Here is a 13,657-nt window from a genome sequence, read left to right as displayed (position 1 = left end):
TGAAAAATTAACCAGCAACGAATCCTCATTGCAAAACTACCGCATGAAATACTGTGTTAATACGAAAAATAAGTTCATACTGTTGTTGGCCCACAATGCACTCAAAAATGCTTCAAACTGTTTAAAGATTAACAATAAAATGCATCAGTTTTCTCACAAAATCAAAGCAAAAGTGACTAATTTGTTTTTATATAACGCGTACTACATTGATAAATAACAACGCTGGAAAAGGAGCAAAATACGAATATTCACTGCAAGCCTCAAATGCACAAAATACTGTTAATACAAAAAAAACCGTACAAATACACTAAAAGCCAACCCTGTTAATATCATGTGTTTCAACGTTCAAAAAAGCTTCACAACTTATTTTAAAATGAATAACGTAATAAAAAACCGTGTATGCATTACGTGTACATTTTAAAATAAATTAAATTCAGTTTTCTTATACTTCACCCTGAGCCTGGGGGTCTCTTCATCGCTGTTGAAAAACAAATTGGCAAGCTCGCTGTACAGCCGCTGTGTGTATTGGCTGGAACATTCAGTATGACGCTCATTATATTATTATTCATAACCCGCCGTTTAAAAGAGACCCGGTGTCTATTTACCATATTTCCCAGCAGCCCCGCGCTTATTAGAGACCCGGCGAGTATTGGAGAGATGCGATTATTTGAAGTTTTACGGTATTGAGAGTCATTCAAGGTTCTAATGCTCATGTATTGAGTATTTGTCAGTTTTCTCTATATCTGCATTTACCTGACTTTGAGCTTATCTGGAGAGTTGTAACTGCCAGCCCTTTACAGGCTTCCTCATTCCATTCAAGCAATGTGACACAATCTCTTCTACAAACATCCCCTCAGGCCCTGAGTTCACCTAAGTTGAATGATGTGTTAAATATATAATATCTGTCTTGTGTCTAATGTTAAAAGGTAATAATGAGTTTATTTAATTGTTCAGATACGCTCACTGACAGAAAAATGGTAAGAACAGAGCCAGAGAATTGCATCTGAAAAAAGGCAAAGAGATAAATAAAATGACTTTTGAGCCTACTTTAATTGAAGACTGGAGGAAAAGATTGTTAATACAGCCTGAAGTCTCACCTCAATTGAAGGAGGCACCCACTGCACCAGTAACCTGAGATCCGGGTACAGTGTTATCAATTCTGTCACTTTGGCACAAGCAATTATCTCCGGCTGAGCTGCTGCATAACCACTGCACCTGCAAATTGAAGTTGTTATTTGCTGTTTTGATGCAACTAAATAAAGGTTGGTTATGAATTGAAATAGAATTATATGACGTCAAAATGCATTTAATAAAGTTCTTAAACCAGAAATAAACAACTCAGAGCGTTTATTAACAGGCGTGCAATGCTTTCTTATATCTTTTAGAATTTTTAATTGGCGTTTTTTCTTTTCATAATAAAATATGTTTTGGATAGCCCCATTTCTTAAAATCATCTTTGTGAATAGGGACTAAATGTCAGAAAAGATTTTGTGTCGAACTGTGCTTGCTTTGACATGTCACGTTGTCTTCTATGGTTCCCCACAAAGGAATCATTATTCGCTTTTTTACAGCATGTTCCCTCGCTATCTGCAATGTATCCTTTTATTAAAAAAATATACAAACACAAAATAATTCAAAGACTACATGCTTTACTGCACATATAAAAGCAGCCACTTGAAAAGTATGCAAATAAAGAAACAAGGGTGTAGTAAATAATTTAGGCTTGTCAGTGGTGAACATCTCAATAGAAATGTTTGGTTTTTCGTGACTCATTCTATCGAACCTTCCACAGGCCTTCAATCAAAGACACTACTGGTAGGAGCTCTGCTTTTTGTTTTCGTTTGTATAAAATATTAGATTGAAACACTGTGACGTAACCAGACAGGGCTGTCTCAATAACAAACTTTTAGAAAACCATAATAACTAAAACACTAATTTAAGTTAAACTAAAATAATTGTTCTTAAAAAAATAAAAATAAAATGTATTTTTCACATGGTGAGTGATTCACTGCCGTTACGGATTCTGACCCCTGACGGTGAGATGAAATTAAAACTTCTATAACCACAACTGCAGAGGAGCCTGTGTCTTTTGCATAGTGGTTAAGATGCTCGCTTGTTGCATTTATACAACATGTGTCACAGGGTTACGTCTACCCATCTTTCATTCTTTGTAGTTGAGACCTATGACAGAAAACAAAGCTGTATTGAAAGAAAACCTTTAACCTTGTGAACGGGAGAGAAGGAATCTGAGCTGCAAACCTACCTCCTGACCAGGAAGGGCGCTAAGTAAGATTGGGATGGGCTGACTCGATGGCAGGATGGAACCGGAAGTCAGCCATCTTGGAGAAAGGGCATAGCTGTAAAACTGCTGAACGACTCTATTGTGATCAGTGTTGTGTGCGGCAATTGGATAGAGCATGGCGCCGCACTGATCACAGGGAGGAGTTTAACAGTACAAAGGGGATGCAGCTACGTGACTACAGCATAGAGCGTGGTGCCGGGCTGATCACAGGGAGGAGTTTAGCAGTACAAAGGGGAAGCAGCTAAGTGAGTATGGCATAGAGCGTGGCGCCGGGCTGATCACAGGGAGGAGTTTAGCAGTACAAAGAGGACGCAGCTACGGGAATACGGCCCCTTACCCTGATTTGTTTTATTTGTGTATTTTGGCAGACAGAGAGCATGGGAGCTGAAGAACTGGATGCATTTTGAATCAGAGAATTGTGAGAAGTAACAGATTTCATTTTTAAGCCCGCATATCTATCACACTACAGTTCATGTGTTTTTTTTTCTGCCCACCCCATCGTATGACTATAGCATACTGTAGTAATTCATCTCAGCATACAAGAAGTTATTTACATTTTTTCCTATGATTAAATATTCATCATGGTGCCCTGATTAAGGTTTGATATTTATGTAGCTGTAATAATAAAAATGTTAATCCGAATATAAATAATAATAATTAGGCAGTCATTCACAAGAAAAACTTTAATGTGCATTAGTAGAAGCATGACTGTACAGCGGTTATATAATTACAATAACTTTTTCAGTTCATCCCTAAAAAACCGTAACATCATAAAAACTAACTGGCAATGCCATGCTGCTGGCTTGCTCGGGTTTGTGGATGTTAAGCCCGTTGCTAAGCAAATGATGCATTGACACAAATTACGCGTATTACGCAGAGCAAAAATTGCTGATTGATCAGTTGCAATGTCTTTGCACACTGCCTGCCTTCTAAAATCTGCTTTCTTTATGTAAAAAAAGAGTAGTGCATGATTGATATTGTTTAAAATATGTTGCCAAAACCCACGTTTATCAGTTTCAAAAAACAGAAACCGAATCTTCTAAATAGGTCTTCAGGGTGTTTTTTTAATTATCGGTTAAAACCGAAAACTTCAAGCCCTAAATATACTGTAGAATGTTCAATGCATTAAAATGATGTGATTTCTGTCCCCTCACACTGTAAACCCCAAAGTCATTCTAAACAAATTAAATCAGTTTACATTAACTTAAAAATTCAAATATTATTCGTAACACTCATCCATTTTAAGTTAGTTGAACATTCAAATGTACTTTAGTTGTTCAAATGTAAATGGTTGAAGTAGAATCAGGGGACTAGATTCCCATCAGCCCTTGCGGGGCTTGCACAATTTATTTTTTGAATTGTTTGTTATTTATTGTGTTTTTGTTTTGTGTATGTGCGGTTGCACAAGTGTGTTGTGTTTGCTTGTCTCTTGTGCCCTCGTCTGCTCCCTTACATGTGTTCTCCTTGTGTTATGTGTGGCCACCCCTGTTCAGTGGTCAGTCTGCGGATGGTCAGTCTCCCTCTGTCTACATCCAGCACTTGTAAATACTGCCATAGTGCATAAGTAGAAGTGCTGCACTGACAGCTAATAAAGTAGCTTGGTGGTTGCACATTCTGTTGCCTCAGATACATTTTTTACTTATCTCATTTAAAATGTTCAAACTAACTTGACTATTATAAAGTAAATCTAACTCAAACGGATTAAGTTACGTGAATATAGTCAGCCCCAGAGAAATTTGTTGTAACAAAAACTAAATGAGTAGCTAAACTTAATTATATTAAGGCAATGAGTTTACTCTGTTTTTTTGAGTAAACTTGACTTTTCAGGGTTTACAGTGCAGAAACTGCTTTTCTAAAGATATTTGCTGTTTGTTAACTGATAAGTTGGGGCCGTGTTTTATAATACATTTTACAATGTTCCTGGGATTCTTCTTACTGTACAGCTAGTGCCAAAAGTTGTGCATCACCTTATAAGATGAACACATTTTGCTGAATAATGTTACATTAACATATTAAATTACATACCGCTTTGTAGTTTTCCATATACTTAGTAATCTAACATGAAATACTGTACTACTATTATGGCTTCCGATAGACTTTTGAGATATCATTTTGTAGTTTCTTTGATTACATGATATTAAATAAAAGATCTAAAGTATGTACATATTGTGATAGCGCTAGAGGTATACTGATCAACGGGAGATATGTGAGGGCGGACATTTTGTTGGGATTGTGCCCTCATACAAAATGGCCAACAATTACACAAAATGGCCGACCAACAATTCCTATGCTACATAATGTGGGTGTAAATCTCACCCACCTGTCCCTTTAATTAGGGTCAGTAGCCTGGCCAGGTTAAAACTTAATTTCCCACAGTTCCTTGCCACCACCCTCTGTTCATCCTCTCTCCCCATTGGCTCATTCAAATATCCACTTCTCCAATCTCAGAGCTCCTTAGAAGCCAGCACCTGTACTAAAGCTGGCTGATTAGGCTTGGAGGGTGACTCCCTTGCTCTTAAATCTCTGTGCGTCCTTCAGCATTTTTAGATAAATACCAGTGCATCCATAAATTATCTTTTATTGCTGCACTTTGTCTAAACTCTTCTTTTTGTTTCACTGTTTCTTGTTTAAGTTTAGCTGTTTTTCAAGTTCTTTTTAGTGTTTGTTGTTTTGTGTGTTCAGTCTCCATGTTTTCCTGATTCTCCTGATTTTTTTCCAAACAGTTGTTCACCATTCAACTCCGCACTACTGGACAGACTCATCATTTTCAACATTCTCTGTTTTTTCATCAACCTACCACCATCCCCATCAGTACTGGACTCTTTTCTGGACTTCCTTATCAGTTGGTGAGATCATTCCTTTTCTGTTTGTTTGGATTTTTTCTACTTTAATTTGATACTTTGTTTCCTGTATTTTTTGGTTTTGTTCTTTTGTTACTCTGTTTGGTTTTCAATTACCCTGCTCTGCTGAACTTGTTTAGGCTTAACTTCCATTAATCATCCATTGCCATGGACTGTCTTTGGAATTGTTTAACATCAGTAATTATTTCATTCACCTTTATCTTTCTCTGTCTGTCTGTGCATTGATTTTGTGTTTGTGTGAGTGTGGGTTTATTTGAGGCCCACCGGACACTCCACCCATTTCTCCTTTGTGCTATTTTTTGGCTGCCTGTTTTGTTCACTTTATTTTCCTACCTACCTGTACTTCTACATACTTGCCTGTTTCCTGCAATTATTTGTTTTCTTTCTTATGATGATTACTATTACTGCTTTCAACCTTTCTTCTTTATCTCCTTTTTTTTTAATCTGTTCTATACTCATTTGTTTCATTTGTTGACATTATTGTTCATAACAATAAACTGGTTGTTTGAGAAATTGACACCTCTGATGTCCCTGCTTTTGCTGTCTGTCACTCTTGCTGACTTATTCAGTTATAGGAATAGGGCCAGTAGTATCTCCTTAGGTGCAACTGATTCTCAGTTGTGATCGTTACAAGTTCATAAAATGGCCGATGGGAAAATCTGCCCAGAGACAGGTGTCTTGGGAAGGGTGTGAATGGGTTGTGAGATCTGTTAATGGGGCAATAAATCCAACCACCTGTATATTTAGGGAAGGAATAACCACAAAGAGTGAGTGATTTGGAGGAGAAAGTTGTTTGCTATATCTGTCTGTGGAGACGAGAAGCGTTATTGTATTGCGAATTATTGATCCCCTATGTTGACATGGAACATTTGGACTCCCCTGCCGGCTGTAAGACCCTGTTGTTTATATGAAAACCTGAATTGTGTACCAAACTGATGATCCCTCTGCCTGGGAACCATGAGAGAATAAAGAACCAGGCCTTACCATGAGTTCATTTATAGGTGTCACATTTTCCTCCCTAAAAGCTGCACGTTAGGGTAAACGTATTGCAACGAGTCTCATCCAAGAGGCTGATAAGCTAATAATACTGACGTCAGCATGAGACCCGTACGTGCCTCTCGACTGGAGAGCTTGCTTGATAATTGAAAGGCAAGACGTTTATCTTTGAACCATATGGTTTGCGTCCTGCCCTTGCCTCTCCATTCAATTCAAATGCCAACACATTTCAGTACATATGATGCTTGAATGATGGCAATACATATTAGGTAAGATTTACTGTAGTTAATTTGGTATCTCTATGTACTTTAAGTTACAAAGGAAAAGCCATGTGGTGACTTTGTCCCCACATCCTACCACTTTGCACACTTTCCTGGCCACCCCGCTGTCATCAATGAACAACCTCTAGCAGAATATTTCAGGGGTTAGAAACCTCACTGCAGTGCAGGAGACAACACAGCGAGCAGTGGATTGTTTTTGAAGGGGTAAATCTGCCTTTTCTGAATATTTATTCATTTCTTAACTGTTTAATATTCTAGTGCACGGACTGACCAAAGCAACAAAGTTAAATAAGTCAACACACTACTCAATATACAAGCAAGTTTATTTTGTTGTGTGATCCAATAGACCAGGGGTGGCCAACTCTGGTCCTGGAGAGCCACAGGGTCTTCTGGTTTTTGTTCCACCTGAGTTCTCAATTACTTAATTGAACCAATTATTTTTTTTAATTGGTCAACACAAAAAAAATGTCCAGGTCTTTAGCCATGGATGATTTAAAGATACCCAGTAAGCCTGCAGGATTGTGGCTCTCCAGGACCAGGGTTGGCCACTCCTGCAGTAGACCAATATCAGCTGTTACAGATGTGTGCTATCCCTGGATGTTCCCGGGAATGGCTATGTTTAAACCAGAAAGCACAACTCCATTCACAAATGGGTCATGACGGATTGACCCACTGATGTGTGTGATCTGCAGTGGCCCACATCACTGGTCCATGGCCCTTCCCACTATTTATCATCATTCAGAGCTTTTTATGGCCAATTTCTGCTTATATATTCCATCCATCCATTATCATTAACCGCTTACTCCTTTACAGGGTCGCGGTGAGCCAGAGCCTAACCCGGCATACACAGGGCGCAAGGCGAGACTACACCCTGGACGGGACATCAGTCCATTGCAGGGCACCACACACACACTCACTCACACAGAGGGCAATTTAGAGTGATCAATCAACCTGGACAGCATGTCTTTGGACTGTGTGGGTTTTCACCGGAGTACCCGGAGAAAACCCACACGAACACGGGGAGAACATGCAAATTCCATACAGACAGTACCCTAGGCTGGATTCGAACCCAGGACCCTGGTGCTGTGAGGCAGCAGCGCTAACCACTACGCCACCGTGCCGCCCTGCTTAAATATGAAAGTTATTTTACAACTTCTGAAAATGAATTTCTGAAATGAAGAATTTTTTCCAAGTTACCACCATGTGCTTCTGGTATTTCTGTGCCAGCTGCAACTGTAGCAACAATGAGTTAACATTACTGAGAGGACATACATTACAGCATTGAACATTGTATATTTGCAGTTTAAAAACAAGGGAGTGGTCCACCACTCCCTTGTCATGACAAAGAGTGAGCAAGAAACCACTCTCAACATACTGTATGTGCTATAAGAGAACGGAAGGCATTGTTATTTATCCCTGCTGAGAATTGGCCTGAATCCATTATTTTCTTGCTATCTCACTCTTTGACAATCAGTACACTTAGTGTAAAATTCGACCTTGCAAATGCATTGTAATTTTGCAATTGTGTAGGGAACCTTGGGGAGCAGAGGTATATTTCATACTGTTAGAAACTTTAAAGGCAGAGCTCTTTGGAAAGTTTAACATCTAAACTGAAACTTTTAAGCGCGAGGAGGCTTTCGGTATAATAGCAAGTTGGTTGATTCATATTCTAAATCTCGCAGCATTAGAACAATGTGTAAGCTGTCTTTATTATCCACTGGGAACTGTACACCATTTCAAGTGCACCATCTACTGTGGGAAATAAGCGACTCTGTAGATCCGCCAAGCTCCCAAACTGGGGATTAATAGCAGATTCATGACAAGAGCTCCACAGTACCTTACTAAAGCATGACATTTAACGAGCTGAAGGTATATTTTGAACTTTACATGTTTAGATATATGTACATAATCTTGCCTGCCTGCATATACATTAAGCATTTTATGTTTTTATGTGTTTTTTTTTATTTTTTTAAATAAATATATATTTAACTGCTAATATTTAATTGGCAATTTCAGATGCTGATTCTACATTGCCAGTGTTCTAAAAACTTGTTGGATCATTGTGGCAATGCGCCCCGCCCCTGTGTGTATTTGTGTGTTATGTGTTATGTGTTGCGTGCGTGTGTAAATGTTGGTGTATAGTCATTGGTACACGGGATATAAACGGGTCTGTGTTTCACGTGTATTTAAAAAGTGTAGATTTGTATTTAGGCACGAGGAGAGCACAAATCACTTCACGTGCTGGTTAAATGTAATATGCGAGCACGGGGTTGCACAGAATTAATTCACGTGCTGGGATTCAAGTGAATAATTAATTAGTAATTGAATCCCAGCACAACAGTATATATAGATGCACGTTTCTTTCACTCAGGGTTGGGTGTTCGGTGAGTGGAGAACGAGTGTGGAGAAGGAGGTAAAAAGAATAATAATAAGAAGAAGAAGAAGAATAATAAGGAAAGAACTGTCTCACTCACCGTGTTTCGTTTGTCTGTCTGTCTGTCTGTTTACTGTCTAGTCCGTTTTGTTTACCTGTTTATTTTGGCTACCAGTGCCGTGTCCCGTGTTTTTTGTGTTTAAAACCTTTTATTTTCTGTTCTGTTCTGTTTAATTATTAAATGCTGAGCGCAATCACGAGCCCAGCTTCACCAAACCACATCTCTCGGTGTATTTATTTCCTGGCTCTGGTCTGACACCACCCACTCCGGCCGTCTTTGTGACAATCATATAAATGAGATATGCGCTTCATACTTGGTACACAGCTGGATTCTGTGATTCTCGATTCTCATAGTACGAGAAATGTTAACCCTTTCATGCCAGGAGCGTTACAAAGCTGCCACCGAAGTTTGGACTTAAATGCAGACATAGAGCTCCTACCTCTAATATCAAAGAGTTGGTGCCACACAACTAAAAGAAGTGACCTTAGTGCACACTGGGGGGTATTTGTTATTAATTTTACCCCTAAAATTAGTTATCTGCAATGATGTCAATATAAGGTTACTGCTTTAAATTAATTTCTAATTGTCACAACTGTGTCTTGTGGCTGAATAATTCAAACCAGAAAATCACATGAGGTGTTCAAAATCAATTATTGACTTTGCAAAGCTGTAAAAGATCGCATTTGTTTTATAATTCCAAAGGAAAAACAGTAAAGGCCCTGAGTGGCTCTGGTGCTCCTGCGGGTTAGGGAGACAAAATCAGCAGGGACTGTTTCTCCTCATCATGCCACAGCGGACCCTACTGGCCAGGTGAGTTCAAACAGACACCTGCAGGGCGGGCTCTTGTCCTCCAGGGGCCAGTAGCTCACCAACATCGCTCTCGAGCTCTTGGGTGTAAAGAGGCAATTGGCTTGGTCATTGAATCGGGGAATGCCGCCTGACCTGCAGTTCTCCTGAGCTGTGTGGGGGATTGCTGCAGTGAAGGAACATAATTAAACATTCTAAATTGGGAAGAAAAGCTGTGGTATATAATTGAGCACTCTAATCAACACAAAACTAACAAACAAAAACTATCAATAAACTGCATTCAAAATGTAAATTGCTGCAAAAAAATCTTCTAAATAGCAGTATTTATCTGTCAGCACTAGTGCCCAACAAAATAAATTCCACTCTTTACAAAAGTACTTTAAAGATTTTAAAGAGTTTAAGGGATTCTGGTAATCCTAGATTACTGTGCTATATTCTAAAACCAGTTTCTTCTATATTAGCCAAATAGCTAAATGCTTTAAAAAAAATATGAAAAAGCAAATCACAGGTTTAGCACACAGGTTTAGCACAGACTGACAGTAAAGACTGGAGGCTAGAATCTGTAGTGTCATTAAGGGACAAACACATTGATGCTGCTTCTCCTGCAAGTATAATGTTCTCTGGAATGGATCAAGACACATGTCATTAGTATTACAGTATTTCTCTTTATCTAAACCTTGGGATTACATTATGTTCACATTATGTTATTTTTCCTATTACTGCTGGAGATTGCACTGAATTACTGTGGAGATTTGCTGAGACCAAGACAGACAAACATAAGAACAAGAAAATAAAAAATTGATATTTGTGTAAATATATCATCCATCATGTTATGCAAATGGAAATTCCTCTAGCACTTGCAATCCGGTTATAGGGAATACAAATTAGCACAACTACAGCTATACCCTTAGTCATTTTTACAAGAAAAACATACCTTTTAAAACTGAAGCCTTTTTTTGAACTGTTAAAATGAAGTCTAGTGGCAAACGTCAATATGGCAAAGATTATTTGGTCCAGTAGTGTGATTTGTTCATGTTCATTACATAGGGATATTCCGTCATAAATCATGCAATTCATTCTTATTATTTTTATAAAGAAATAAATACGTGAGTGACCATAAAATGAGTGAAAATGTAGTAAAACTGTGCAGGCAAAGTTATCAGTATTGTATTGTACCAATTGATATTGCAGTTTCAACAAGATTTTGCATATTAAATGTGGAACAGCGAATGCTACCCTCTGTTTGTGGTTTGGCGATCCAATTGATTAATAAGGAAGTGTCTGAATGTTCCCTTCCTCATACTCTTGTTCGGCTGTGTGATGGGAAGTTCTTCTTCTCTTTCGTTTGCACACTGTCGGAATGGAATAGTGCTGGTCTTTCAGCTGCCAGTTCAGCTTATCCAAGTTCCATCTTTCTCTTTTGTTTCAAATGGTTCTGTTCTTTGTTTTTGATCAGGTGTGGTACTGGAGATTATCAATGTCCCCTGGGTTAACTTCATATTACTTCTCAATCACATCACAAGAAGTTTTGGATTTTGACCCTCAGCACTTGGAACATCAACTACTGTTTTAAACCATGCTGTGGGCTCACTCAACATACCCTCGGAGTGCTTTACTGACGATTCTCCACACTGAGACCTCACTGAACCTGCTTGCAGAGGGAGGGGAGGGCAGTGGAACAGCACAGTGTTTTACTACCCATTCTCTACATTGAGACCTCACTGAACCTGCTTGCAGAGGGAGGGGAGGGCAGTGGAACAGCACAGTGTTTTACTACCCATTCTCTACATTGAGACCTCACTGAACCTGCTTGCAGAGGGAGGGGAGGGCAGTGGAACAGCACAGTGTTTTACTACCCATTCTCCAAACTGAGACCTGACTGAACCTGCTTGCAGAGGGAGGTGCTGTAGAGCACAATATACATGCTGCTCCACATATAATAAACAAGCTCTGGATTGTGCAGCTCTCAGCTTGACAATTATCTCAATTTTTTTTTTTTTTCCAATTGGCTTGGTCGAGGGATTGTGGGTAAAATAACTGGTCACACTAAATGTACAGACGTGCTCAAATTTGTTGGTACCCCTCCACAAAAAACGAAGAATGCACAAATTTCAATCACTGCAATCAAACGTTTTCTGTAGCTCTCAGTGAGACTTCTGCACCTGTTAACAGGTAGTTTGGCCCACTCTTCCTGAGCAAACTGCTCCAGCTGTCTCAGGTTTGATGGGTGCCTTCTCCAGACTGCAAGTTTCAGCTCTTTCCATAGATGTTCGATAGGATTCAGATCAGGACTCATAGAAGGCCACTTCAGAATAGTCCAATGTTTTGTTCTTATCCATTCTTGGGTGCTTTTAGCTGTGTGTTTTGGGTCATTATCCTGTTGGAGCACCCATGACCTGCGACTGAGACAGAGCTTTCTGACACTGGGCAGTACGTTTCGCTCCAGAATGCCTTGATAGTCTTGAGATTTCATTGTGCCCTGCACAGATTCAAGGCACCCCGTGCCAGGCACAGCAAAGCAGCCCCAAAACATAACCGAGCCTCCTCCATGTTTCACTGTAGGTATGGTGTTCTTTTCTTTGAAAGCTTCATTTTTTCATCTGTGAACATAGAGCTGATGTGACTTGCCAAAAAGCTCCAGTTTTGACTCATCTGTCCAAAGGACATTCTCCCAGAAGGATTGTGGCTTGTCAATATGCATTTTAGCAAATTCCAGTCTGGCTTTTTTATGTTTTTCTTTCAAAAGTGGAGTCCTCCTGGGTCTTCTTCCATGGAGCCCACTTTCGCTCAAAAAGCGACGGATGGTGCGATCAGAAACTGACGTACCTTCACCTTGGAGTTCAGCTTGTATCTCTTTGGCAGTTATCCTTGGTTCTTTTTCTACCATTCGCACTATCCTTCTTTTCAATCTGGGGTCGATTGTCCTCTTGCGGCCGCGCCCAGGGAGGTTGGCTACAGTTCCATAGACCTTAAACTTCTTAATAATATTTGCAACTGTTGTCACAGGAACATCAAGCTGCTTGGAGATGGTCTTGTAGCCTTTACCTTTACCATGCTTGTCTATTATTTTCTTTCTGATCTCCTCAGACAACTCTCTCCTTTGCTTTGTCTGGTCCATATTCAGTGTGGTGCACACAATGATACCAAACAGCACAGTGACTACTTTTCTCCATTTAAATAGGCTGAATGACTGATTACAAGATTGGAGACATGTGTGATACTAATTAAAGAAACTAATTAGTTTGAAATATCACTATAATCCAATTATTTATTATCTTTTCTAAGGGGTACCAACAAATGTGTCCAGGCCATTTTAGAATATCTTTGAAGAATAAGCAATAATTCATCTCTTTTCACAGCTTCTTTGCTTTATTCTATGACATACCAAAGGCATGCAAGTATACATGATAAAATAGCTTTTAATTTCATCACTTTTCAGGAGGAATGAAGCATTATTTCAATGAGCTGTAAGGGTACCAACAAATTTGAGCATGTCTGTATATACAATAAAATAATAATAATGAAATTGAAGGACAATGTGGATTATATAAAGTATTCCTTTAAGATAAGTGCTTTTTAGTTTGTGTCTTGCTTCAGTAAAACACACATATGGAAAACAAAAACAAATACAATTAATCTGAAATTCCCAATAATTAAATATTATGCAGGGAACAAATTAATGAGCTTTCGCAGTGAACAGCAACAACTGGAGTTTCAGGGACTGTTAGGATGAACTGCCTGTGGCCTGTTATGCTCTGTTTACTGACAGTAATTAAAATCTTGCAAAGTAAACATCAGTATTGTTCTTCCCTGATTATGTATTATAACCACAAGGGAATACAAGCAGTGCTTGTGCTTCGCAGAGGGACTGGGAGCTGGTGCTGACAGCCATCAATGAAGCACCTGCTAAGTGCTTTTGTTGGCACATTTGACTTTTTAGCAACTAAGCCCTATTGTAGCTTTATAGTGTCCTTT

Source organism: Acipenser ruthenus, chromosome 13, assembly GCF_902713425.1.
Source record: "Acipenser ruthenus chromosome 13, fAciRut3.2 maternal haplotype, whole genome shotgun sequence".
NCBI classification, from domain to species: Eukaryota; Metazoa; Chordata; class Actinopteri; order Acipenseriformes; family Acipenseridae; genus Acipenser; species Acipenser ruthenus.
This window is presented reverse-complemented; position numbering follows the sequence as displayed.